This window comes from Bos taurus, chromosome 7, assembly GCF_002263795.3.
Source record: "Bos taurus isolate L1 Dominette 01449 registration number 42190680 breed Hereford chromosome 7, ARS-UCD2.0, whole genome shotgun sequence".
Taxonomy (NCBI): domain Eukaryota; kingdom Metazoa; phylum Chordata; class Mammalia; order Artiodactyla; family Bovidae; genus Bos; species Bos taurus.
In genome coordinates, this window is record NC_037334.1 from 25,945,526 (window position 1) to 25,972,217 (window position 26,692).

General features: G+C 40.6%; 1 non-coding gene across 1 annotated transcript; it reads right to left on the reverse strand.

Moving 5' to 3' along the window:
- Window positions 1-24,858: 24,858 nt before the first annotated feature.
- On the reverse strand, window positions 24,859-24,930 carry TRNAC-ACA (transfer RNA cysteine (anticodon ACA)). The gene has a single exon. It is a non-coding gene; the product is annotated as a tRNA-Cys (tRNA).
- Between the last annotated feature and the right edge of the window lie 1,762 nt (window positions 24,931-26,692).

Sequence of the window (26,692 nt, forward strand, 5' to 3'; positions counted from 1 at the left end):
CTATGGGGTCGCTGGAGTCGGACACAACTGAGCGACTTCACTTTCACTTTTCACTTTCATGCAATGGAGAAGGAAATGGCAGCCCACTCCAGTGTTCTTGCCTGGAGAATCCCAGGGACAGGGGAGCCTGGTGGGCTGCTGTCTATGGGGTCGCACAGAGTCGGACACGACTGAAGTGACTTAGCATAGCATAGCATATAAACACTGACTTTGTACTTAAAGAAAATTCGCTCTTCATTTCGGGTCTTATTCTTAGATTCTCACTCATTATTGTAAACACATTCCAATTTCTTAGTCATCCTTTTGTTTTGAGTAATTTCCCCTAAAATCATAGTTTGGTTTAAGTAGTCAACCCAGTCCAGTATTCTTGCCTAGAGAATCCCATGGACAGAGGAGCCTGGTGGGCTGCTGTCCATAGGATCGCACAGAGTCAGACACGACTGAAGTGACCTAGCATGCATGCATGCATCAGAGAAGGAAATGGCAACCCACTCCACTGTTCTTGCCTGGAGAATCCCAGGGACAGAGGAGCCTGGTGGGCTGCCGTCTATGGGGTCACACAGAGTCGGACTCGACTGAAGCGACTTGGCGGCGGCGGCAGTCTTCTCAAAGCATGCGCCACGTTTGGCTCTTTTATGTTCTTTGCCTCCTCCTTGTCCGTCTGTATAATTTTGCCTTCCATTTCTTTCTTGGTTCTTCTCAATCTTCTTTACGGATATCTTTTCTATAGATTCTCTAGAGCTCTTGGTCTTTATCCACTCTCATTACTCTGCTCCATTGACTCTAATGGTGTCTCTAAAGAAGTCTCTTTGTAATGAAAACTGGTGAAAAAGAGAGGTACTGTTTCTCAATGGCACTGTTAGTTTTGGCTTTCAGTTTCCAGAGTCAGTTTTTCTGGCAGTTGTTTTGATAATACCTCTGTGTAGAAAACGCTTTCAGCTTCAGATAGTCCTCAAAACAATTTTAAGCTCTATTAACCATGTCATTGTCCTGAAAATTCAAAGCATCAATATTTTCTAAATCAGCCTGGGTTTCTGTTTGGACAAAGAGAAGAGTGCCCTGTGGTCTTTTGTTATTAAACACAGAGTTAGCATATAGTGAGCTGTTTAGAGGGCTTCCTTCAAAGCTCAGTTGGTAAAGAATCTGCCTGCAATGCAGGAGACCCCAGTGCTAGCTGTTTAGAAGTGGGAGGTCCTACGCATCACCAGACTTTGTGACCCACGTCTAATAGATTATGAGCCCGTTAGACTGCAAGCCACTCTTGGTCTTGAGCAATGCCAGGTGTGGACAGTCTGTGTACCTTCAACACATCACTCTCAGTGTTACCTAAAATTGCTTGCTGTCCTTTTGGCCCTATTATTTCTGTCTGTCTTGGGTGAGTTCTTCTGAAATTTTGGCATTAAATTAAAGCTACCTTTCTTTCTTTCTTTTTTCTCAGACAATCTCTTGTGCTCCCGTCTGCTTTATTGGCCTCTTTTGGGTCTGTAGGAACACTAGGGATCAAGAGCCTGATTTTCCAATCCCAGCAAAGAGAGGAGTTGAGTCTGGTCAGCTCCCATTGCCTCTGGCTGTCACATGATGTCACTATTGGAGATTGCTCCCAAGAGAATGGGTGTGGGTTGCACCTGTGATGACTCCAAAGTTCTACCTCATAGGAATCCTTAGAGGGAATCCAGTACCACTCCTTCAACACTAAGTTTGCCTCCCTCGCAGGCATCTCTCAGAACATCAGTAGGCCTTGGGACTGGCTGGTCTGGTCTGGTTCATTTACAGACCCCAAACTGTCTCTCTCCTCTTTCCTTTGGGGTCAATGAGTTTAATTTCCCTAGTACTAAGAAAACTTGCTCAACCTCTATGCTGACAGAAGATTCCCTGGAAACTCAGAGGTTTCCTAAAGGTTGTTCAGAGACCTCAAGGCATTCAGAGCTACTTCTCTCTTAGTTGGGAGAAGGATCATTGTCTGCAGGGCACAATCTCCAGTAATACAAAGGTGATTTTGTGGTATTTTTCTAGATTACTATATCATTTAACTGGTTTCCTAAATGGGGACATCTTAAAAAATTTTATTTACTTTTAATTGAAGAATAATTGCTTTACAGTATTGTGTTGGTGTCTACCAAACGTCAACATGATTCAGTCATAGAGGACATTTTTAAAAGGTCACTATTAATAATTACACAGAACTCTGGTCATAAACAGGGAAAGCTAGGATGTTTGACCACTAGAACCTTCTTTTGCTAGAAAGGAAAAGGAAACATAATTATAATTTATTGTGGACATTCTACCATAATGGACAACAGTATTGTCCAGATTTTAAACCTTGACAGAAAAAGTAAACTTTGTCTTCAAACAAAATGGATATTATACTAATTGCACAAAGTCCCATAGCTAACTCTCTTTTGTTTACATAATCAATGTTGAGGGTCAACTATCTGCCAGGTCATACTAGCTGTGCACATATGTGTATGAATACATGCAGTTCCTGTCTGCTTTTCTGAATAAAAAATCATGCCAGCTTTCTACATCTGCTATTTCTTCTCTGAAATTACTCTTGGTCCTTAGATGATACATTAAAATTGAAATTATGTTTGCCACGGTGAATTCCTTCTTCATTATTATTTAAAATTTCCTTTTATACAAACAACAATGGGAAGAATGGTTTGGATTGGGGATATGCCAATATTTTATTGTCTTTTGAGTTGAATAATGTGATAACTCAGAAAAATGTGCATCCTGGCTTAGCATAAGTACCAGGCATTGGTTATTGCAGCTGAATTCAGTGCAAATCTTGCCTAACCTTGCAGCTCAAAAGACAAAGTGTTCCCTGTTATATTTGATGGGACCTGGAAGCTAGTGTGCTGTACCTCAGGTTCCTTCTGAGGAACTTGTGGGAAGATACTGTGTTTACATGGCATAAGTAGATTCAAGAATATAAACATGTCTGGATTTATAAATTCTCGTGAACGTTAATAAATGGTGGAGGCCATTTTGTTTGCATTCCACAAAAGATGATCTTTTTTGTAAGCTAGCTGTTGTGGGAGATTTTTGAGCTTTTTCCAAGATAACTCGACTCCTGTTTGGCCATTATGTGAATTAATTACCTGGGAAATACTGTAAATTACAATGATAAGTCACAGCAGGGACTAGCCTGCAGAAAAGCCCTACCTAGTAAGGTAGATGTTGAGGTCACTTGGTAGATTTATAGGATTATTTTGGCATGTGTGTGTGAGGGTATCATGCTGGATACACATCATGATGCCTTGACTCCAGGCACTGACTGCAACCCTAGCTCTGCCAGCTCTGGAGAGGGTGAAACCAGAGCCATATACATTTATCGTCCTCCAATTCCAGAATACACTGTGTGGTTGAATAGCTAATAACATGCTGCCTCATGTTTTCCTGAAATTGTTTCGCATAGGATAGTCTTTGCTCGCCAAACAGATTGTTAAAAGGTGCAACCCCAAGCAAAAATTGGAAGTATGAGGTGCTCTTTTTGGGAGAAGTCCTCCTGGAGACGTCTCCCCTGGTTGCCTTCCCACCCCTGAGCACCTGGCCACACTGTCATTCACTGGGTCCTCTTTCCCCCAGTAGAACACTGTGCTCTTGGCCCACCTGGGGCGCCCTTCCCAAGTAGGCAAATCTGGTTAGAATTACAGCTCAGTACTTACTTTGTGACCCATGGCAAGTCCCTTTTCTCCTGGTTTCCTTGTCTGTATACGGCTAAGAATACAGGGGGGTTGCAAGGAGTAAGCAAAATAAGGATTGAAACCCCTTACAGAACACCTAACACAGATAAATAGTCCAGTAAATGCTACTCCATTTGGCTTTTCATTCCTTTTATCCCTCAGTCAAGTTCTGCTTACATGTCACACACACTCCACTATACTTACTGTGGCTCTCATTTAGTTGGCTCACATAAATTACATCTAGTAAATGAAAATGTAGTTCTTTTAGAAATTAAAAAGGCTTTAAAGAGGACCTAGACCAGTGGTTTTCCAGGAATGTTCTGCAGGGCCTCAGGGGCCCCTGGGGAAGGTGGCTATCCGGACTAAGGAGTGGAGGAGGTGGTCCTCTAATCCTTGCTGTCCTTTTGCTCAGAGAAATGCTTTGTTTATCAATTTTAAACAGCGAGATTTTCATAAGATTACATTTTAAGGATACAAAAGTATTCTGTTCAAGGGGGGAAAATGTTTTCAAAACTGCTTTGGCCAATACTTCAATTTATTTCATAGACAAATTAGGGATCCCTGCCTTGCTCCATCTGTTCCGTCAAGTCCTTAAACTCCTCTTGGAGCACTTCTTTTGGGCTTCTTTAATGCAATTTGACCAGGCTCCATCCGTGTTGACCTGTACTGATATGAGCCTTCTTCAGTAAAACTTGATTAAATTCCTCCCAAAGTTTCACAACAGTTTAGCTTTAAATCTGCTTCTATGAGTGTTGACATAGTTTTTCCAAGGCATTTATGATTGCCAAGTTTTTTAGGTTTCACTAACCAATGTAGATTTCAAGAAGCAAACAAATCCTTAAAATATTTGAAGAGAATTACTCAAATAATACATAAGCATATTCTGATGTGTTAGTCACTCAGTCGTATCCAACTCTTTGCGATCCTATGGACTGTAGCCCACCAGGCTCCTCTGTCCATGGGATTCTCCAGGCAAGAATATTGGAGTGGGTTGCAGTTTTCTCCTCCAATGTCAGCCAACTTAGAAGTATATGCTAATAAACATTCAAATAATGTGGAAATGTATGGAGTAAAAATTGAAAGTGTTCCTTCATGCATTAACTTCCTCCAGAGCAAGGCTGATTCCCTACCCTGCTGTTTAACCACGGTTAAACATTTAACTTACAGCTTACCAGAAAGTATTCTTCTATATACATTGACGTATAGGTTTAGTTTTCTAAATAAAACCAGACTTTGAATCAGTTCTAATGAGGTGGATGAAACTGGAACCTATTATACAGAGTGAAGTAAGCCAGAAAGAAAAACACCAATACAGTATACTAACACATATATATGGAATTTAGAAAGATGGTAACAATAACCCTGTGTACGAGACAGCAAAAGAGACACTGATGTATAGATCAGTCTTATGGACTCTGTGGGAGAGGGAGAGGGTGGGGAGATTTGGGAGAATGGCATTGAAACATGTGTAATATCATGTATGAGACGAGTCGCCGGTCTAGGTTCGATGCACGATGCTGGATGCTTGGGGCTGGTGCACTGGGACGGCCCAGAGGGAGGGTATGGGGAGGGAGGAGGGAGGAGGGTTCAGGATGGGGAGCATGGGTATACCTGTGGTGGATTCATTTCGATGTTGGGCCAAACTAATACAATATTGTAAAGTTTAAAAAAAAAAAAACAAAACACTTACATTGTTTCATGACTTGCTTTCTTTTCCCTCCTAACATAACACAAGCGTGTTTCCAAGTCAGTACATATGTGTCACTGGGGCTCTTGTAGATCTCTTCACAGTACTTCCAATTTATATCAGGATGTGATTGCCACTAAAAGTGAGCAAGTAGATGGTATCCTTTTTTCTTCTTTCTATTACAAATATTCTTGCAATGAATATTCTTTTTTTTTGTCTTCATGTACACAGTTGAAAGTATATCTCCAGAAGAAATACCTGGAAAATTCCACAGGTAATTGAGAATTTGATCAGTGTAGACATACTGCCCTCTAAATTTTTATTTTCATTCGTATTCTCACTAGTAAAGTATGAGAATATTTATTTCCTCATAATCTCAACCAGAACAGAACATTTGAACTTGTATGTTTTTCTCTTTTATTATAGTTTCCATTTTGTATATTTTTCCAATCAGACTGAAGTGATATTTTATAAGTTCTTTGTTTATTGGTGAAATTGAATGTTTTTCCATATGTTATTTCCCTTTGTAATTTTTCTGCAAATTATCTTTTATAACACTGCATGTTTCCACTGGACTATTCTTTTTCATTCTTATTTTCAACTTTCTTTGTATATTTTGAATATTAATACTTTTTATATTAATATAAAAGTATTTTATCTTAATCCTTTGCTATGTATGTTACACTTATTTCCTCTTTAAAAAGTTTCTTTAAACTTTATATTGGAGTGTCATTGGTTTACAATTTGTTAGTTTCAGGTGTACAGCAAAGTGATTCACTTATACATACACATATATCCATTTTATTTCAGATTCTTTTCTCGTATTGGTCATGAAAGAAAGTTGAGCAGAATTTTCTGTGCTACACAGTAGGTCCTTGTTGATTATTTTATATATAGTAGTATATATATCGAGAAGGCAATGGCACCCCACTCCAGTACTCTTGCCTGGAAAATCCCATGGACAGAGGAGCCTGGTAGGCTGCAGTCCATGGGGTGACTAAGAGTTGGACATGACTGAGTGACTTCACTTTCATTTTTCACTTTCATGCATTGGAGAAGGAAATGGCAACGCACTTCAGTGTTCTTGCCTGGAGAATCCCAGGGACGGGGGAGCCTGGTGGGCTGCCGTCTATGGGGTCACACAGAGTCGGACACGACTGAAGCAGCGCAGCAGCAGCAGCAGTGTATATATGTTAATCCCAACCTCCTAACTTATTCCCCTCCACCTTTTCCCTTTGGTAACCATAAGTTTTTAAGCAAAATCTGTGAGTCTGTTTTTGTTTTATAAATAAGTTCACTTTTTCAAGATTCCATGTATAAGTGATATCATATGATATCTGCCTTTGTCTGACTTACTTCACTTAGTATGACAATCTCTACATCCATTTGAGTTGCTGCAAATGGCATTATTTCATTCTTTTTACGGTTAAGTAATATTTCATCATATATACATACTACGTCTTCTTTACCCATTCATCTTTCGGCATTTAGATTGCTTCTGTATCTTTGATATTGTACATAGTGCTGAAGTGAACATTGGGGTGCATGTATCTTTTAAAATTATGGTTTTCTCCAAATATATGCCCAAGAGAGGGATTACTGGATTATATGGTAACTCTGTTTTAGTTTTTTAAGGAACCTCCATACTCTTCTCCATAGTGGCTGTACCAATTTACATTCCCACCAGCAATGTAAGAGAGTTCTCTTTTTTCCATACCCTCTCCAGTATTTGTTGTTTTGATGATGATCATTCTGACAGGTCTGACATGACAAATTTAAAAATTGTTTATTCTAGTTCTATGAAAAACGTCATTGGTAATTTGATAGGGATTGCCTTGAATCTGTACATTACCTTGGGTAGTATGGTCATTTAGACAATATTGATTCTTCCAACCCAAGAACACGAAGTATCTTTCCATCTCCTTGTGTCATCTTTGATTTCTTTCATCAGTAACTTACAGTTTTCAGAGTGACAAGTTAAATTTTCTCCTATTTTGTGGTTTAACATTTTTATTTATGGCTCTTTTGATATACAAGATTTATATTTCCACATAGCTACCTCTATAGAGCTTTTGCATGTTCTGTCCTGGAGTTCACCCAAACCCATGTTCATTGAGATGATGATACCATCCAACCATCTCATTCTCTGTCATCCCCTTCTCCTCCTGTCCTCAATCTTCCCCGGCATCAGGGTCTTTTCAAATGAGTCAGCTCTTCACATCAGGTGGCCAAAGTATTGGAATTTCAGCTTCAACATCAGTCCTACCAGTGAACACCCAGGACTGATCTCCTTTAGGATGGACTGGTTGGATCTCCTTGCAGTCCAAGGGACTCGCAAGAGTCTTCTCCAACACCACAGTTCAAAAGCATCAATTCTTTGGCACTCAGCTTTCTTTAGCAGGCAGTGTGGCTCAGAGGTTAAAGCATCTGCCTGCAGTGTGGGAGATCTGGGTTCGATCCCTGGGTCGGGAAGATCCTCTGGAGAAGGAAATGGCAACCCGCTCCAGTATTCTTGCCTGGAGAATCCCATGGACGGAGGAGCCTGGTGGGCTATAGTCCACGGGGTCACAAAGAGTCAGACACGACTGAGCAACTTCACTTTCACTTTCTTTGTAGTTCAACTCTGATATCCATACATGACCACTGGAAAAACCATAGCCTTGACTAGATGGACCTTTGTTGGCAAAGTAATGTCTCTGCTTTTTAATATGCTGTCTCAGTTGGTCATAACTTTTCTTCCAAGGAGTAAGCATCTTTTAATTTCATGGCTGCAGTCACAATCTGCAGTGATTTTGGAGCCCAGAAAAATAAAGTTTTCCACTTTATTTAGTTTCCCCATCTATTTGCCATGAAGTGATGGGACCAGATGCCATGATCTTAGTTTTCTCAGTGTGGAGTTTTAAGCCAACTTTTTCACTCTCCTCTTTCACTTTCATCAAGAGACTCTTCAGTTCCTTGCTTTCTACCATAAGGCTGGTGTCATCTGCATATCTGAGGTTATTGATATTTCTCCCAGCAATCTTGATTCCAGCTTGTGTTTCATCCAGCCCAGCGTTTCTCATGATGTACTCTGCATATAAGTTAAATAAGCAGGGTGACAATATACAGCCTTGATGTACTCCTTTCCCGATTTGGAACCAGTCTGTTGTTCTATGTCCAGTTCTAACTTACTTCCTGACCTGCCTACAGATTTCTTAAGAGGCAGGTCAGGTGTTCTGGTATTCCCATCTCTTGAATAATTTTCCACGGTTTGTGGTGATCCACACAGTCAAAGGCTTTGGCATAGTCAATAAAGCAGAAATAGATGTTTTTCTGGAACTCTCTTGCTTTTTCGATGTTCCAACAGATGTTGGCAATTTGATCTCTGAGTCCTCTGCCTTTTCTAAAACCAGCTTGAACATCTGGAAGTTCACGGTTCACGTATTGCTGAAGCCTGGCTTGGAGAAATTTGAGCATTATTTTACTAGCGTGTGAGATGAGTGCAATTGTGCAGTAGTTTGAGCATTCTTTGGCATTGCCTTTCTTTGGGATTGGAATGAAAACTGACCTTTTCCAGTCCTGTGGCCACTGCTGAGTTTTCCAAATTTGCTGGCATATTGAGTGCAGCACTTTCACAGCATCATCTTTCAGGATTTGAAATAGCTCAACTGGAATTCCATCTCCTCCACTAGCTTTGTTCATAGTGATGCTTCCTAAGGCCCACTTGACTTCACATTCCAGGATATCTGGCTCTAGGTGAATGATCACACCACCGTGATTATCTGGGTCATGAAGATCTTTTTTGTATAGTTCTTCTGTGTATTCTTGCCACCTCTTCTTAATATCTTCAGCTTCTGTTTCATCCATACCATTTCTGTCCTTTATTGAGCACATCTTTGCAGGAAATGTTCCATTGGTTTCTCTAATTTTCTTGAAGAGATCTCTAGTCTTTCCCATTCTATTGTTTTCCTCTATTTCTTTGCATTGATCCCTGAGGAAGGCTTTCTTATCCCTCCTCACTATTCTTTGGAACCCTGCATTCAAATGGATATATCTTCTTGCTGTTCTTGAAACTCAGCATTCAAATGGTTATACTCTGGCTTACAAAGCTCTAAATGGTCTGAGACTACCTCTCAGACTTCCTTTTTTATGGTTACAATACTTTAGCTACATAAACATTTAGTTTCTCATAAAGATAAGTTAGTTTAGGTCATACCTGAATGGTCTAGTGGTTTTCCTTACTTTGTTCAATTTAAGTCTGAATTTGGCAATAAGTTCATGATCTGAGCCACAATCAGCTCCCGGTCTTGTATTTGCTGACTGTATAGAGCTTCCGAAATCAGACTGATTATATTCTTTGCAGCCAAAGATGGAGAAGCTCTATACAGTCAGCAAAAACAAGACCAGGAGCTGACTGTGGCTCAGATCATGAACTCCTTCTTGCCAAATTCAGACTTAAATTGAAGAAAGTAGGGAAAACCACTAGATCATTCAGGTATGACCTAAATCAAATCCCTTATGATTATACAGTGCAAGTGAGAAATAGATTTAAGGCCCTAGATCTGATAGATAGAGTGCCTGATGAACTATGGAATGAGGTTTGTGACATTATACAGGAGACAGGGATCAAGACCATTCTCATAGAAAAGAAATGCAAAAAGGCAAAATGGCTGTCTGGGGAGGCCTTACAAATAGCTGTGAAAAGAAGAGAAGCGAAAAGCAAAGGAGAAAAGGAAAGATATAAACATCTGAATGCAGAGTTCCAAAGAATAGCAAGAAGAGATAAGAAAGCCTTCTTCAGCGATCAATGCAAAGAAATAGAGGAAAACAACAGAATGGGAAAGACTAGAGAGCTCTTCAAGAAAATCAGAGATACCAAGGGAACATTCATGCAAAGATGAGCTTGATAAAGGACAGAAATGGTATGGACCTAACAGAAGCAGAAGATATTAAGAAGAGATGGCAAGAATACACAGAAGAACTATACAAAAAAGATCTTCATGACCCAGATAATCACGATGGTGTGATCACTGACCTAGAGCCAGGCATCCTGGAATGTGAAGTCAAGTGGGCCTTAGGAAGCATCACTACGAACAAAGCTAGTGGAGGAGATGGAATTCCAGTTGAGCTATTTCAAATCCTGAAAGATGATGCTGTGAAAGTGCTGCACTCAATATGCCAGCAAATTTGGAAAACTCAGCAGTGGCCACAGGACTGGAAAAGGTCAGTTTTCATTCCAATCCCAAAGAAAGGCAATGCCAAAGAATGCTCAAACTACTGCACAATTGCACTCATCTCACACGCTAGTAAAATAACGCTCAAAATTCTCCAAGCCAGGCTTCAGCAATATGTGAACCGTGAACTTCCAGATGTTCAAGCTGGTTTTAGAAAAGGCAGAGGACTCAGAGATCAAATTGCCAACATCCACTGGATCATGGAAAGAGCAAGAGAGTTCCAGAAAAACATCTATTTCTGCTTTATTGACTATGCCAAAGCCTTTGACTGTGTGGATCACAATCAACTATGGAAAATTCTTCAAGAGATGGAAATACCAGACCACCTGATCTGCCTCTTGAGAAATTTGTATGCAGGTCAGGAAGCAACAGTTAGAACTGGACATGGAACAACAGACTGGTTCCAAATACGAAAAGGAATTCGTCAAGGCTGTATATTGTCACCCTGTGTATTTAACTTCTATGCAGAGTACATCATGACAAACGCTGGACTGGAAGAAACACAAGCTGGGATCAAGATTGCCGGGAGAAATATCAATAACCTCAGATATGCAGATGACACCACCCTTATGGCAGAAAGTGAAGAGGAACTCAAAAGCCTCTTGATGAAAGTGAAAGAGGAGAGTGAAAAAGTTGGCTTAAAGCTCAACATTCAGAAAACGAAGATCATGGCATCCAGTCCCATCACTTCATGGGAAATAGATGGGGAAACAGTGGAAACAGTGTCAGACTTTATTTTTCTGGGCTCCAAAACCACTGCAGATGGTGACTGCAGGCATGAAATTAAAAGATGCTTACTCTTTGGAAGGAAAGTTATGACCAACCTAGATAGCATATTCAAAAGCCAGAGATATTACTTTGCCAACAAAGGTTCGTCTAGTCAAAGCTATGGTTTTTCCTGTGGTCATGTATGGATGTGAGAGTTGGACTGTGAAGAGGGCTGAGCGCTGAAGAATTGATGCTTTTGAGCTGTGGTGTTGGAGAAGACTCTTGAGAGTCCCTTGGACTGCAAGGAGATCCAACCAGTCCATTCTGAAGGAGATCAGCCCTGGGATTTCTTTGGAAGGAATGATGCTAAAGCTGAAACTCCAGTTTTGGCCACCTCATGCGAAGAGTTGACTCATTGGAAAAGACTCTATTGCTGGGAGGGATTGGGGGCAAGAGGAGAAGGGGACGACAGAGGATGAGATGGCTGGATGGCATCATTGACTCGATGGACGTGAGTCTGAGTGAACTCCGGGAGTTGGTGATGGACAAGGAGGCCTGGCGTGCTGCAGTTCATGGGGTCGCAAAGAGTCGGACACGACTGAGCGACTGATCTGATCTGATAGAGATTCTCCATCTTTGGCTGCAAAGAATATAATCAATCTGATTTTGGTGTTGACCATCTGGTGGTGTCCATGTGTAGAGTCTTCTCTTGTGCTGTTGGAAGATGGTGTTTGCTATGACCAGTGCCTTTGCCCTGCTTCATTCCATATTCCAAGGCCAAATTTGCCTGTTACTCCAGGTGTTTCTTGACTTTCTACTTTTGCATTCCAGTCCCCTATAATGAAAAGGACATCTTTTTTTGGGTGTTAGTTCTAAAAGGTCTTGTAGGGCTTCATAGAACTGTTCAACTTCAGCTTCTTCAGTGTTACTGGTTGGAGCATAGGCTTGGATCACCGTGATATTGAATGGTTTGCCTTGGAAATGAACAGAGATCATTCTGTCGTTTTTGAGACTGCATCCAAGTACTGCATTTTGGACTCTCTTGTTGACCATGATGGCTACTCCATTTCTTCTGAGGGATTCCTGCCCACAGTGGTAGATATAATGGTCATCTGAGTTAAATTCACCCATTCCAGTCCATTTTAGTTCACTGATTCCTAGAATGTTGACGTTCACTCTTGGCATCTCCTGTTTGACTACTTCCAATTTGCCTTGATTCATGGACCTAACATTCCAGGTTCCTATGCATTATTGCTCTTTACAGCATCAGACCTTGCTTCTATCACTAGTCACATATTCAACTGGGTATTGTTTTTGCTTTGGCTCCATCCCTTCATTCTTTCTGGAATTATTTCTCTACTGATCTCCTGTAGCATATTGGGCACCTACCGACCTGGGGAGTTCCACTTTCAGTATCCTATCATTTTGCCTTTTCATACTGTTCACGGGGTTCTCAAGGCAAGAATACTGAAGTGGTTTGCCATTCCCTTCTCCAGTGGACCACATTCTGTCAGATCTCTCCACCATGACCCGTCTCTCTTGGGTGGCCCCACGTGGCACGGCTTAGTTTCATTGAGTTAGACAAGGCTGTGGTCCTTGTGATCCGATTGGCTAGTTTTCTGTGATTATGGTTTCAGTGTGTCTGCTCTCCGTTGCCCTCTTGCAACACCTAACATCTTAGTTGGGTTTCTCTAGATTTAAGGGACTATATCTGATAGACAGAGTGCCTGATGAACTATGGACAGAGGTTTTTGACATTGCACAAGAGACAGGAATCAAGACCATCCCCATGGAAAAGAAATGCAAAAAAGCAAAATGGCTGTCTGAGGAGGCCTTACAAATACCTGTGAAAAGAAGAGAAGAGAAAAGCAAAGGAGAAAAGGAAAGATTTCCCCATTTGAATGGAGAGTTCCAAAGAATAGCAAGGAGAGATAAGAAAGCCTTCCTTAGTGATCAATGCAAAGATATAGAGGAAAACAATAGAATGGGAAAGACTAGAGATCTCTTCAAGAAAATTAGAGATACCAAGGGAACATTTCATGCAAAGATGGGCTCAATAAAGGACAGAAATAGTATGGACGAAACAGAAGCAGAAGATATTAAGAAAGGTGGCAAGAATATACAGAAGAATTGTACAAAAGAGATCTTCACAACCCAGATAATCACGATGGTGTGATCACTTACCTAGAGCCAGATATCCTGGAATGTGAAGTCAAGTGGGCCTTAGGAAGCATCACTACGAACAAAGCTAGTGGAGGTGATGGAATTCCAGTTGAGCTATTTCAAATCCTGAAAGATGATGCTGTGAAAGTGCTGCACTCAATATGCCAGCAAATTTGGAAAACTCAGCAGTGGCCACAGGACTGGAAAAGGTCAGTTTTCATTCCAATCCCAAAGAAAGGCAATGCCAAAGAATGCTCAAACTACTGCACAATTGCACTCATCTCACACACTAGTAAAATAATGCTCAAATTTCTCCAAGCCAGGCTTCAGCAATACGTGAACTGTGAACTTCCAGATGTTCAACTGGTTTTAGAAAAGGCAGAGGACCTGGAGATCAAATTGCCAACATCCGTTGGAACATCGAAAAAGCAAGAGAGTTCCAGAAAAACATCTATTTCTGCTTTATTGACTATGCCAAAGCCTTTGACTGTGTGGATCACCACAAACTGTGGAAAATTATTCGAGAGATGGGAATACCAGAACACCTGACCTGCCTCTTGAGAAATCTGTAGGCAGGTCAGGAAGCAACAGTTAGAACTGGACATGGAACAACAGACTGGTTCCAAATAGGAAAAGGAGTATGTCAAGGCTGTATATTGTCACCCTGCTTATTTAACTTATATGCAGAGTACATCATGAGAAACGCTGGGCTGGATGAAACACAAGCTGGAATCAAGATTGCTGGGAGAAATATCAATAACCTTATATATGCAGAAAACACCACCCTTATGACAGAAAGTGAAGAGGAACTAAAAAGCCTCTGGATGAAAGTGAAAGAGGAGAGTGAAAAAGTTGGCTTAAAGCTCAGCATTCAAAAAACTAAGAATCTGGCATTGGTCCCATCACTTCATGGGAAATAGATGGGGAAACAGTGGAAACAGTGTCAGACTTTATTTTTCTGGGCTCCAAAATCACTGCAGATGGTGACTGCAGCCATGAAATTAAAAGACGCTTACTCCTTGGAAGGAAAGTTATGACCAACCTAGATAGCATATTCAAAAGCAGAGACATTACTTTGCCAACAAAGGTCCGTCTAGTCAAGGCTATGGTTTTTCCTGTGGTCATGTATGGATGTGAGAGTTGGACTGTGAAGAAAGCTGAGCGCTGAAGAATTGATGTTTTTAAACTGTGGCGTTGGAGAAGACTCTTGAGAGTCCCTTGGACTGCAAGGAGATCCAACCAGTCCATTCTAAAGGAGATCAGTCCTGGGTGTTCTTCGGAAGGACTGATGCTGAAGCTGAAACTCCAATACTTTGGCCCCCTCATGCGAAGAGTTGACTCATTGGAAAAGACTCTGATGCTGGGAGGGATTGGGGCCAGGAGGAGAAGGGGACGACACAGGATGAGATGGCTGGATGGCATCACCTACTCGATGCACATGAATTTTGGTGAACTCTGGGAGTTGGTGATGGACAGAGATGCCTGGCGTGCTGTGATCCATGGAGTCGCAAATAGTCGGACACAACTGAGCGACTGAGCTGAGTCTTAGTTTATGGCATTTGCACTGGTTATTATCTCTGAATAGTAAGCATTCCTTTCAGCTCCTTGAATGAGCTGCTCTTTCACATTAAAATGACAATTTTTTGTAATATATATTTAGAGGTTATTTTCCTCCAAAAATAGTTTTGGTAATTTTGATCATCACGCTCAGCTTTAATTTTCACCATAGCATATATATCACAATTAGATCCTCTTTTTTATTGGTTGATTATTGGTTGAATGATCAACCTACTTACTACTATATATCCAATGAACTACCTATCCACCCATCCATCTACCTAAATATTCACCTATAAGTGTACTTATTTAGTCATTCATCTATCCATCAATCCATCTGTTTATCCACCTCTTCTCTTTGACCTTCTGACGAGTACTTAAAAATGTATTTATTGCCATTTCTGAGATGTTTGAAGAGGAAGTAGAGATAAATACATATAATTAATTTAGAATGGGCATATAATTTATCATTCAAAACAGGATAGTTTGAGAGTAAAAGGAATTATAATTACACTGAGACAAGAGGTATAAACTGGGACTGTCTCAGGTGTATGGTTACCCAATTAACTATCAGAAGTCTTTTATTTAAATTATTGAAGCTTCATAACATTTTAATATTTGGTATGCTTTCTATTCCTTTCTTTAATAAGACTACTAGTTATCTTCATACATTTATTCTGATAAAGTTTACATTAATACTATCAAATAACTCCATGTTGGGCTTTTTCTTGGAATTAAGTTATATTTGTAGCAGAAATAATGTTGTTGAGGCACATGATGTATTGTGTTTGGTCAGAAATGACATTACTAAGAAACATGATGTAGCTCTCCATTTTAGTTTTTAACTATTTTTCAGAATGTTTAACATTTTTTTCTTATGAATTCTATATAATTTTTAGTTAATTTCTTTCTAAATTCGTTTATGTTTTGTTGAACTGATGTAACTGGGGCATGGTTTTTTAAATTGCATTTCCTTACCTATTGTTAGTATACAGAAAAATTCTTAATATTTATTTATTTCATAACTATTTAGAGCCCTATTTCAGATTTTTTCTTTCATTCCATGTTATTTACGTGGGAAATATATTTGTGCTTACAGTGGAAGATTGTATTTTTTAAAGATGGCTACAATAACATTTCCATCCCATGTGCTCTTTGGCAATGTAAGAGTGCCACTCCACCAAGACTCTCCTTCCATTGAATATGGGCTTAGTGACTCATTTAGAGCCAATAGAATGCTGCAGACGAGCTACCGTGTGGCATCTGAGCCATTCAGTTTCTGCCTATTGTTTTGAAACATTTCCTTCTGGATGCTCTCTATTGCGATGCTCGTGAGCTCGCAGATGCCGCAGTGTGAGGAGTCCAAGCCCCATGGGGAAGCATGGTATGCAGGTATTCTAGTTTATTCAGATGAGCATTTTAGTTATATTTGCCTAGGCACCAGCCATGTGAGTAAAGAAACTTCCACATGATTCATCAGTTACCCCCAGCCATTCTTCCTAGCTGAATTCCTAAGACATTGAGAGGCAGAGACAGGGCATGCCCACAGTGCCTCGTCCACATTCCTCAGGCCCTGAATCCTAGAGCACGGAGTTTGTGGTTGTTATATAGTAGTAGGGAAGGGAAGAATCATGAGTCAGTGAATAGGATGAGTAGTCATAGTAACTTTGCCATTTGTTAGTCTTGAGACTTTCATATCAATTCAGCTTTCTTAGACTCAAGTTTCCTTATCTATAAAATGGGACCACTGTTATCTGCCTTCCAAAAGTACAGAGAATTGGTGAGAATCAAATGAGAAAATTGTGAAAGTATTTTGTGAAAATTGATGTGGAAGTGTAAACAACTCTCCATAAATATGTAGAGATACATAAACATAAATATAAAGACTGATTTGGGGGAAGAGAGATATATATATTTCTTTATACCGTCAAATAGGCTTAATGATCTTCCCGGGCAAAGTCAGCCAGAGCATGTGAGAAAGGAGATTCTGGCCCTACTGAACCACACGCTAGATCTGTGAAACATGAACTCTCTGCTCTTTAATGAAAAATGACTGAAACTTCTTCTGGGAAAGGCATGATTTATGTGGTTCTATTTAGGATTGAAGAAGTCCAAATATCTCAAAAGTGACCTGAGGTAAAACTGAAACTGCTAGAGGGTGTCTCATCTTTGTTGAGGTTTTTCTTTATAACCTAAGGTCAGCGTGTTAGAAACAATGGAAGCTACTAGCTGGGAGAGTTGCTTAGTCTGTAACTCCAAGGCACCAGCCACAATGGCTTATATCTCCGGCATGAAGTGCCAGACTATCCATGATGAAGCCAAGCTCACCCATTTCCATGCAACTCAAGAAAATCAGAGTTTGATTTTTTTTTAAAGAGTGTTTGACCTTTAGAAAAGCAGCGAGAGGGATCTCACTCAATGTTTCCACTCTGTGTTCTTGTGAATCTAAAAAAAGAAGGTGTTTATTCAGAACATATTAAGATGTGAACTTCCTGATTTTTATGCTTGGGTTCTCCAAACCAACTTCTGCTCACCCTCTTTTTGACTCTCTTAATTCTGCTTTATCTGAAATAATTGAGCATCCCTTTTAGTTGTCTGTTGAAGAATTGTACACTGTGAATAGGCAAGGCTTAAGGGTAGTGTGATCTACTGGAAGGGATATTTACTTTTCAGTACGATCCAAATCTTACTACACACATATTAACAGCGCTGACTTCAGCTATGCCTACACTTTTTTGAAGCTCAGAAATGGGGTAAAAAGGGATAATACTATTTACCCCCTGGTGCTATTATGAGGATTAAATGACCTTTTGAGTTTGGGGAAACAAAGTCATGTTGACATTTTTACCCCAACTTCCGTGGGTCAGATCATCTACCAACATTACTGCTGAAGATCCCAACAATTTCCTTCCTCTTTGTCAATTTCCTCCAGGTATTTCTGGAACTTCCCAGGTGTTTCTACACATGCTCATGCATGGGTCTCCAGCCTCATAGTTTAGAATGAAACAGCTCCTCCTCAGCCTCTAGCTCTTCACCCTGTAGACTTCAGGCTGGAGATTAGACATTAAATTCTTCTCTATAGTCCTATCTTCTTTATCATCCTGATTTACCTTCCTGTTCAAGTTTGTAACTTACCTACCTCTTACGTGAATGAAAATGAATTCATGAAATAGACTTGGAAATCACCAGACCTTCTAGTTCCTAGGCATAGCAGATGCTGAGTTCTAATTTGGGCTTCCTGGAACACCTGGCCCACAGAGTCTCACGTCCATGATCCAGGAGGGGCTAGGTGATATATCCACGGTCACACAGTCAGGACTCAAACTCAGGTCTTATATGCTACAGTGGAGTTAGGCTCTGGAGCTAGAGGCCTCAAGACTGGGATCAGCTCTTTTCTCCTGGGTGGCTTTGGAAAAGTGCAGCCTGTAACAGTAGACTCAAAGGCCATTTTGTGGCTTAGCCTGGTAGTGGCCTTCCATGATATTGACCTCTAAAGGTCACCCTGAGAAACCTAAGACTCCTTCTTAGTAGGAAAAAAAAAAAAATAAAAAGCACATCTTTATTTTTCACCTTGGCAAATATATGAGTGTACTTTTCCTGAGTAAATAACCATTCTTTGTGTTTAATTTCTATTGTGTATTCACAGTTTCCGTTTGTGGGCAGAGTCATGGCTTAAATTAAGCCGAACTCATAGCATTTTATAGCCAGCTTCATTTTAATTCCCTCCCTTTCCTTTTGCATGTTGTTAAGGCGCTGGAATATTTCTTGGGAGTGTTGGCAGAGAAGCTAAGTAGTGAAGTCACACGCCAACATAGAGAATAATCCAGAGAGTTTTGATCCCCCATCAAAGAAGCAAACCAGCCGGCTTCCAGATTCAGGGGCAAGTGACATGCAATTTAGTGCTCAGGGGCCTCAGCTTAACTGCCTGTCCAGCTCACTGCCATGAACACTCCCTGAAACTCTGAGGTTGAAAATCAGTATAACATTGGTTTCTGGTCAAGAAACTTAGAACTGCACTGATAGAGTCAAAAAAGATGCATAGTCAGTTAAAATAAGCCTTTAGAGTGATGTCTGCAGGCCTCTCTACGTCTCAGCCAAATACTTTCTACTTTTTTGGAGGGTCTGGACTCAGACCTCAGAAACATACAAAAGCTCTAGGTTCTATCTTGGAGACTCCTGAGATAGGAAAGTCATATCTGCGTTATTTTGTAAAAGGAGAAAGGGGCTTCCTGTCACTGTAACTATTATATTATAACCAGAACTTTTATCCTTAGGAATATTCGGTAGAAAATGTCTTCTGAAGAATTCCTCTGTGTCCTTCTTCATTGTCCTGATTCAGATTTTACTTCACTGTCTTTTTAAACCTTTTGTCCTGGAATGTAAACCAAATTGAAACAGGTATCAAAACCCCTAATCACCAGACTGACTATCTAACCCTGAACCAAAGACAGATTAATCAGTCAATATTTGTTTAAGATAAATCATAAATAAAAGGGTTTGTTTGAACTTTTTCCTTTCCTTTAGAAGTCCTAGTGATTAGGTGTGACATAAAACACACTTTTTTCCTTCTTTTGATCAAGAACATCAAAATACTCTCAGAAATGAACAAAATGTCTGGATTTTTAACTGTAAGGCCTGCAATCAAAGGAAGAGATTAGCTGAGTGTTTGGGCCCTTAGGAAGATGTGCTTTATTACCTGAGAGGCTGGGAAGATTAATAAGCTTTTTGCGACCATGGGTTATTTCTTGCTGGTGTCCTCCCTTGACTTTAGGAAGTTGATTATCTGAGACTTGGATTGATTCCTATAGTCTTGGTGCTGTGTTGGCTAGAAAGCCCTTGGGATGGCTGGGAAAGTGTTAACTGATCAAATCATTGTTCTGTGCCCTCTTATTAGTTCCCGGAGCTTATAAGGGAGATTAGGTTTAGCTCCAGCTTTCTGGGCGGGGGTGGGGGGGCACGGGGGGTAAGACAAAAAGCCTGATTTTCAAAAGGTATTGTAGGAAAGCTCTCCCTCTTATGCTTGCATTATTTAAAATAAAATAATTACCCTAACACCTGCACTTTGCTTTCTTCAAGGTTCTCAAGTTTTCCTGTACTAGACAAAAATAAACTCCAACTTTGTACACTGAAATTTGCAGAGAAACAAGCCTGACATTTCTGTTAGTGTTCAAGTGAATGATGACCAAGCAGCTCATGTAACAGGAAGTGACTCCTGACACTCTGGGGGACAATTGTCCTCTACCCTCAACCCCATTTTTGTTTATCTAGAAGTCTCACTGTTGTCACTTATCTTGAATTTGGGTCAATTTGTCCCAAAGATAAGAGTTTCCACTTTAAAATAACGATAACTGACATTTATTGATTGCTTATGTACTGTAGAAAGCTCTGTATATATTGACTTATTTAATCTTGAACACAACCGATGAAGGAGGTATTTTTATTCCCATTTCACACAGGAAGAAAGTAGAGGCCATGCTGTACATTGCCTAACAATGTAGGCTCTTTAAGAGCCTGGCTTCTTTTGCTCACTGATGTATCCTCAACGTTTAAAAGAATGCCTGGCATATAGGTGTTCAGTAAATACTTGTAGAATGAATGAATGGATGAATGCATGAACAACCCTGGGGCCACATAGCCAACTGGAACCCAGGTTCAGCTCTCTGATCAACACCTGTGCCCTTTGTAGCCTCAGCACACATTTTCAGGCAGTGTAGCTGCCCTGTGATCTCACTAATCTCAGAAGAGAAAAATACGGCTAACTTCTTACTGTCATAGCCTCTGTGAAATCACCAGTGAAAACAGGATCAGATTTAAGTACTTAGGGCTGCTGCTGTTCGGGTTTAATACAGTCTGATGAGCTAAAGAAGTAACATGGTGTGGTGGCATCTGACAGAGCTCTTAACCTCTCATTGGTCCAATCCCCTCATCTGTCAAATAGAAATAAGTATACTGACTGTACACAGGTACTGTGAGGTTAAATGGAAGCCTGTAGATGAAACCACCTAGCTCCAATGTCTCGCGCAGAATGAGCATTCAGTGTTAGTTTACTTTGTCCTTCTCCCATTGAATCTGAGGCTGTGTCACATTTTTGGACAGGCAACAAAATCCTCTTTTTTTTTTTTCTTTTGAGCAAAATATGGATGGGGAGAGCCCGGACAAGGACATTCACCCTAGGGAATGAAAGAATGCAAATGTAGTTAATTTGTACTGGCTGTTCTGCAGGTAGAAACATTTTCTTGCAGATATTCAGATATTTCAGCACATGTGTAAAATGCTCTGAGATAATCCTGGCATTTGTGGACATGGGAAAAAAGCCAGACAGACAGAGGGGTTGTGGATGCTGGAGTAGAGCCTAATTAAATAGGTTATGAAATGCTGTAGGTAATGTCTAACGCCCTGGCTGCTTGGAAGGTTAGGAGGGAAGTCTTTTCAAGATTGTTATTGAGAGAGGGAGGGACGATAGTTAAATAATACAAAGGGTTCAAATTTTAAGAAAACCTGTATTTTAACAAAGATGCACAGATAGATCTAAAAGTATCTGAAGATATCCTTTATAGAAAAAAAAAAGGAGTGGATTCCCAAATTTAATTGAAATGCTTTTGGACTCCTTTCTTGAATGCAGAGAAGGATCCTGTGTGGGACTAAAGAGGGAGGGGGAGCCCTGGGGGGAAAGAAAAGCAAAGTGGGGAGCTTGACTGAAGAGAGAGGTCACCTGTATTGCTGGCCCCAGATTTCTGCTCATCTCAGCTGCGCCCTGCAACAGGAGCTAGCTTTGGAAATGAGCTTTAATTTTGAAGAAGGAAAGGGAAAGAAAAGATGGCAAAGCACGCGTGCCAGAGGCCTCCTCTAGACAGGAGTCCTGGAAGCCCTGCTCTTTCTCGAGAGCTGCTGGCATATTCCCCATGTGCTTCTCTGAGCCTACAGGGGTTTGCCATCTAAATTCAGAAGAAAATGTTTTATCCCAAACAGGTCACTCAGCCGGAACCAAACAGAGTCCCTAGATGGGGAAAGGAGCTCTCCCTGATTTTCCAGTTTCCTGATTTACAGTCACCCAGGGCTTAGCACCATGGCTTGATCTCTATAAACTGTTTTGGAGATTTCAATAACTAAAAGATGGCCTTGAGTGGAATGTTTTCCCTTTGAGATGATGGGTAGTAAAGCCAGATTTAGGAATGGGAAGTGAAGTGAAGTGAAGAAGTGAAGTAAAGTCGCTCAGTCGTGTCCAACTCTTTGCAACCCCATGGACTGTAACCCACCAAGCTCCTCCATCCATGGGGTTCTTCAGGCAAGAATACTGGAGTGGGTTGCCATTTCCTTCTCCAGGGGATCTTTCCGACCCAGGGATCAAACCCAGGTCTCCCGCATTGCAGGCAGACGCTTTGGGAAAGATAAAGCAAATGTGAAGACTGCTTTGTCTTTTCTCTTTCAGCCTCCTGCAGGGCTACTTCAAGGAGCAGTGTGAGGAGGCGTGTCACGCTGTTTATATCGCATTTCCATGGTTACTTCACCTGTCTTCCTTTTGTCTGCCATATTCTTTAACACCCCAATTCCCCCTTCCAGCTATTTAAATGTCCCATCTTCTCTCTTCTTCTTTTCTAGTACACTCATGCAAGAATTTCCTAGCTGACAAGATTTAGAGATGCCCCTTTTCATGTCTCCTAAATGCAAGAGAGTTTTACTTTAGAGTTAATTTAAAAGAATATTCCTCTGAAAACTTTACTTACTTGGAATGATTTTTGAGATAATTTGATACAGGGCAGGGTGTACCAGAATGAGGGCTGTGCCTTCCAGCATTGCAGTTCATGGTAGGTCCCAAGCAAAGTAAAATAAATTTGTCTTCAGTAACATGATAGCCCCTGAGAAAACTGAAATATAATTTAGAGGTGACCTAACATTTTTAAAGCCTTTGACTGTGTGCATCACAATAAACTGTGTAAAATTCTGAAAGAGATGGGAATACCAGAACACCTGATCTGCCTCTTGAGAAATTTGTACGCAGCTCAGGAAGCAACAGTTAGAACTGGACATGAAACAACAGACTGGTTCCAAATAGGAAAAGGAGTTCATCAAGGCTGTATAATGTCACCCTGTTTGTATAATACTTATATGCAGAGTACATCATGAGAAACGCTGGACTGGAAGAAACACAAGCTGGAATCAAGATTGCCGGGAGAAATATCAATAACCTCAGATATGCAGATGACACCACCCTTATGGCAGAAAGCGAAGAGGAACTCAAAAGCCTCTTGATGAAAGTGAAAGTGGAGAGTGAAAAAGTTGGCTTAAAGCTCAACATTCAGAAAACGAAGATCATGGCATCCGGTCCCGCCACTTCATGGGAAATAGATGGGGAAACAGTGGAAACAGTGTCAGACTTTATTTTTCTGGGCTCCAAAATCACTGCAGATGGTGACTGCAGCCATGAAATTAAAAGACACTCCTTGGAAGGAAAGTTATGACCAACCTAGATAGCATATTCAAAAGCAGAGACATTATTTTGCCAACAAAGGTCCATCTAGTCAAGGCTATGGTTTTTCCTGTGGTCATGTATGGATGTGAGAGTTGGACTGTGAAGAAGGCTGAGCGCTGAAGAATAGATGCTTTTGAACTGTGGTGTTGGAGAAGACTCTTGAGAGTCCCTTGGACTGCAAGGAGATCCAACCAGTCCATTCTGAAGGAGATCAGCCCTGGGATTTCTTTGGAAGGAATGATGCTAAAGCTGAAACTCCAGTACTTTGGCCACCTCATGCGAAGAGTTGACTCACTGGAAAAGACTCTGATGCTGGGAGGGATTGGGGGCAGGAGGAGAAGGGGACGACAGAGGATGAGATGGCTGGATGGCATCACTGACTCGATGGACGTGAGTCTAGGTGAACTCCGGGAGTTGGTGATGGACAGGGAGGCCTGGCGTGCTGCGATTCATGGGGTCGTAGGGAGTCGGACACAACTGAACGACTGATCTGATCTGAACATGTTTTCTGTGAGGATGATCGCTAACTAAATTATCAACACGGTACCTTGATAATGTGATTATCAAGCTTGATAAGAATTCTAAAGATCTGATTATTCATATCTGATTCCTAAATGCCTAAAATCAACTTTATATTATTTATGCATAGTTAAACCAAAGCATTTGGCCTTCTCCTATTATTTAGCATTCTTCCCCTTCTATAATATGTTTGAGAAAGTGACAATGATTCAAGACCCATAATATATTCTATATAATATAATTATATGTTGAATACTAATTATTTTGTTGGCTGTGTAGCTCTTTTGGGGATTGCACCCTTATCTCTTTGCCAGTAACCCTCTTCATTTCTTTATCCATCCTGGCTTGTTTGTTTAGTCCACATATGGTGAATGCCTGCAAGCACACAATGCTACATGCTGGGCATTGGAAATGCAGTGGTGAATGAACAGACATGGCTAGGGCATTATGGAGCTTAACATCCACTGGTTTCTTTAAGTGTTTTACTTAAAAAAAAATAAGAAAAAGGTTTTTCCTTCACTTGTACATCAGTACTGTCAAACAGCAAATACAATATATCCTACTTAAAGGCTGAAATAATTTGACTCATAAGACCATACCTCGAACTCAATCATTTATGAAGCTACAAAGTACCTGTAGGGTGTGAGTCACTGAATATGACAAGATATACCACAAACAAAACCCAGTTGCAATGTTTGAGGAATGTATAGCATAGAAAGTGAAGTGAAAGTGAAGTCGCTTAGTCGTGTCAGACTCTTTGTGACCCCATGGACTGTAGCCTACAGGCTTCTCCGTCCATGGGATTTTCCAGGCAAGAATACTGGAGTGGATTGCCATTTCCTTCTCCGGGAGATCTTCCCAACCCAGGGATTGAACCTGGGTCTCCCGCATTGTAGGCAGATGCTTTACCATCTGAGCCACCAGGGAACACACACACATTTTCATTTTTGAAAAACTTTTGAGTTAGCTTTAATTTTGAAATTTATTTTATAAAGGGATAATTTACATGAAGTAAAATTGATCTTAATTTTTCAGCTTAATTTTGATAAATGCATATGATTACACAAGGCATACCTCTAATAAGATAAAGACTATTTCCATCATCCTGGAAAGTTTCTTTCCCTCATCCAGTCAATTCCCTCCTTTCCGCAATCCCAGAATTCACTACTGTTCCAAATTCTCTCACCATAGATTAGGTTTGTCTGTTCTTAGACTTCCTGTAAATGGGATTAAATAAAATGTAATTTTAGACTTCTAGGTTTTTCCCCTCTTTATGTTATATTTCTGAGACTCTTCCATATTGCTGAGTATATCAATAACTGGTTCCATTTAAATTCTAAGTAACATTCCAGTGCATAGATGTACCAGAATTGTTTATCCACATAGTTGTAAGTGGACATTTGGGTTGTTTTTAGTTATTATAGTCATACTTCTTATACCAGTCTCTTCGTGGACATTTTTTTAAAATTTCTCTTGGATGAAGACATAAAATTGGAAAAGGAAATGGCAACCCCTTCCGGTATTCTTGCCTGGAAAATCCCATGGATACAGGAGCCTGGCGGGCTATAGTCCAGGGGGTCACAAAGAGTCAGACACAACTTAGTGATTAAATAACAACAAAGACATATAATGGGATTTCTGAGTCACGGAATACATTTATGCTTAATTTTATAAGAAACTATCACTGGATCATAGAAAAAGCAAGAGAGTTCCAGAAAAACATCTATTTCTGCTTTATTGACTATGCCAAAGCCTTGGACTGTGTGGATCACAATCAACTGTGGAAAATTCTGAAACAGATGGGAATACCAGAACACCTGATCTGCCTCTTGAGAAATTTGTATGCAGGTCAGGAAGCAACAGTTAGAACTGGACATGGAACAACAGACTGGTTCCAAATAGGAAAAGGAGTTCGTCAAGGCTGTATATTGTCACCCTGCTTATTTAACTTATATGCAGAGTACATCATGAGAAACACTGGACTGAAAGAAACACAAGCTGGAATCAAGATTGCCGGGAGAAATATCAATAACCTCAGATATGCAGATGACACCACCTTTATGGCAGAAAGCGAAGAGGAACTCAAAAGCCTCTTGATGAAAGTGAAAGTGGAGAGTGAAAAAGTTGGCTTAAAGCTCAACATTCAGAAAACGAAGATCATGGCATCCAGTCCCGCCACTTCATGGGAAATAGATGGGGAAACAGTGGAAACAGTGTCAGACTTTATTTTTCTGGGCTCCAAAATCACTACAGATGGTGACTGCAGCCATGAAATTAAAAGACACTTACTCCTTGGAAGGAAAGTTATGACCAACCTAGATAGCATATTCAAAAGCCAGAGACATTACTTTGCCAACAAAGGTTCGTCTAGTCAAGGCTATGGTTTTTCCTGTGGTCATGTATGGATGTGAGAGTTGGACTGTAAAGAAGGCTGAGTGCCGAAGAATTGTAGTGTTGTGGCTTTTGAACTGTGGTGTTGGAGAAGACTCTTGAGAGTCCCTTGGACTGCAAGGAGATCCAACCAGTCCATTCTGAAGGAGATCAGCCCTGGGATTTCTTTGGAAGGAATGATGCTAAAGCTGAAACTCCAGTACTTTGGCCCCATCATGCGAAGAGTTGACTCACTGGAAAAGACTCTGATGCTGGGAGGGATTGGGGGCAGGAGGAGAAGGGGACGACAGAGGATGAG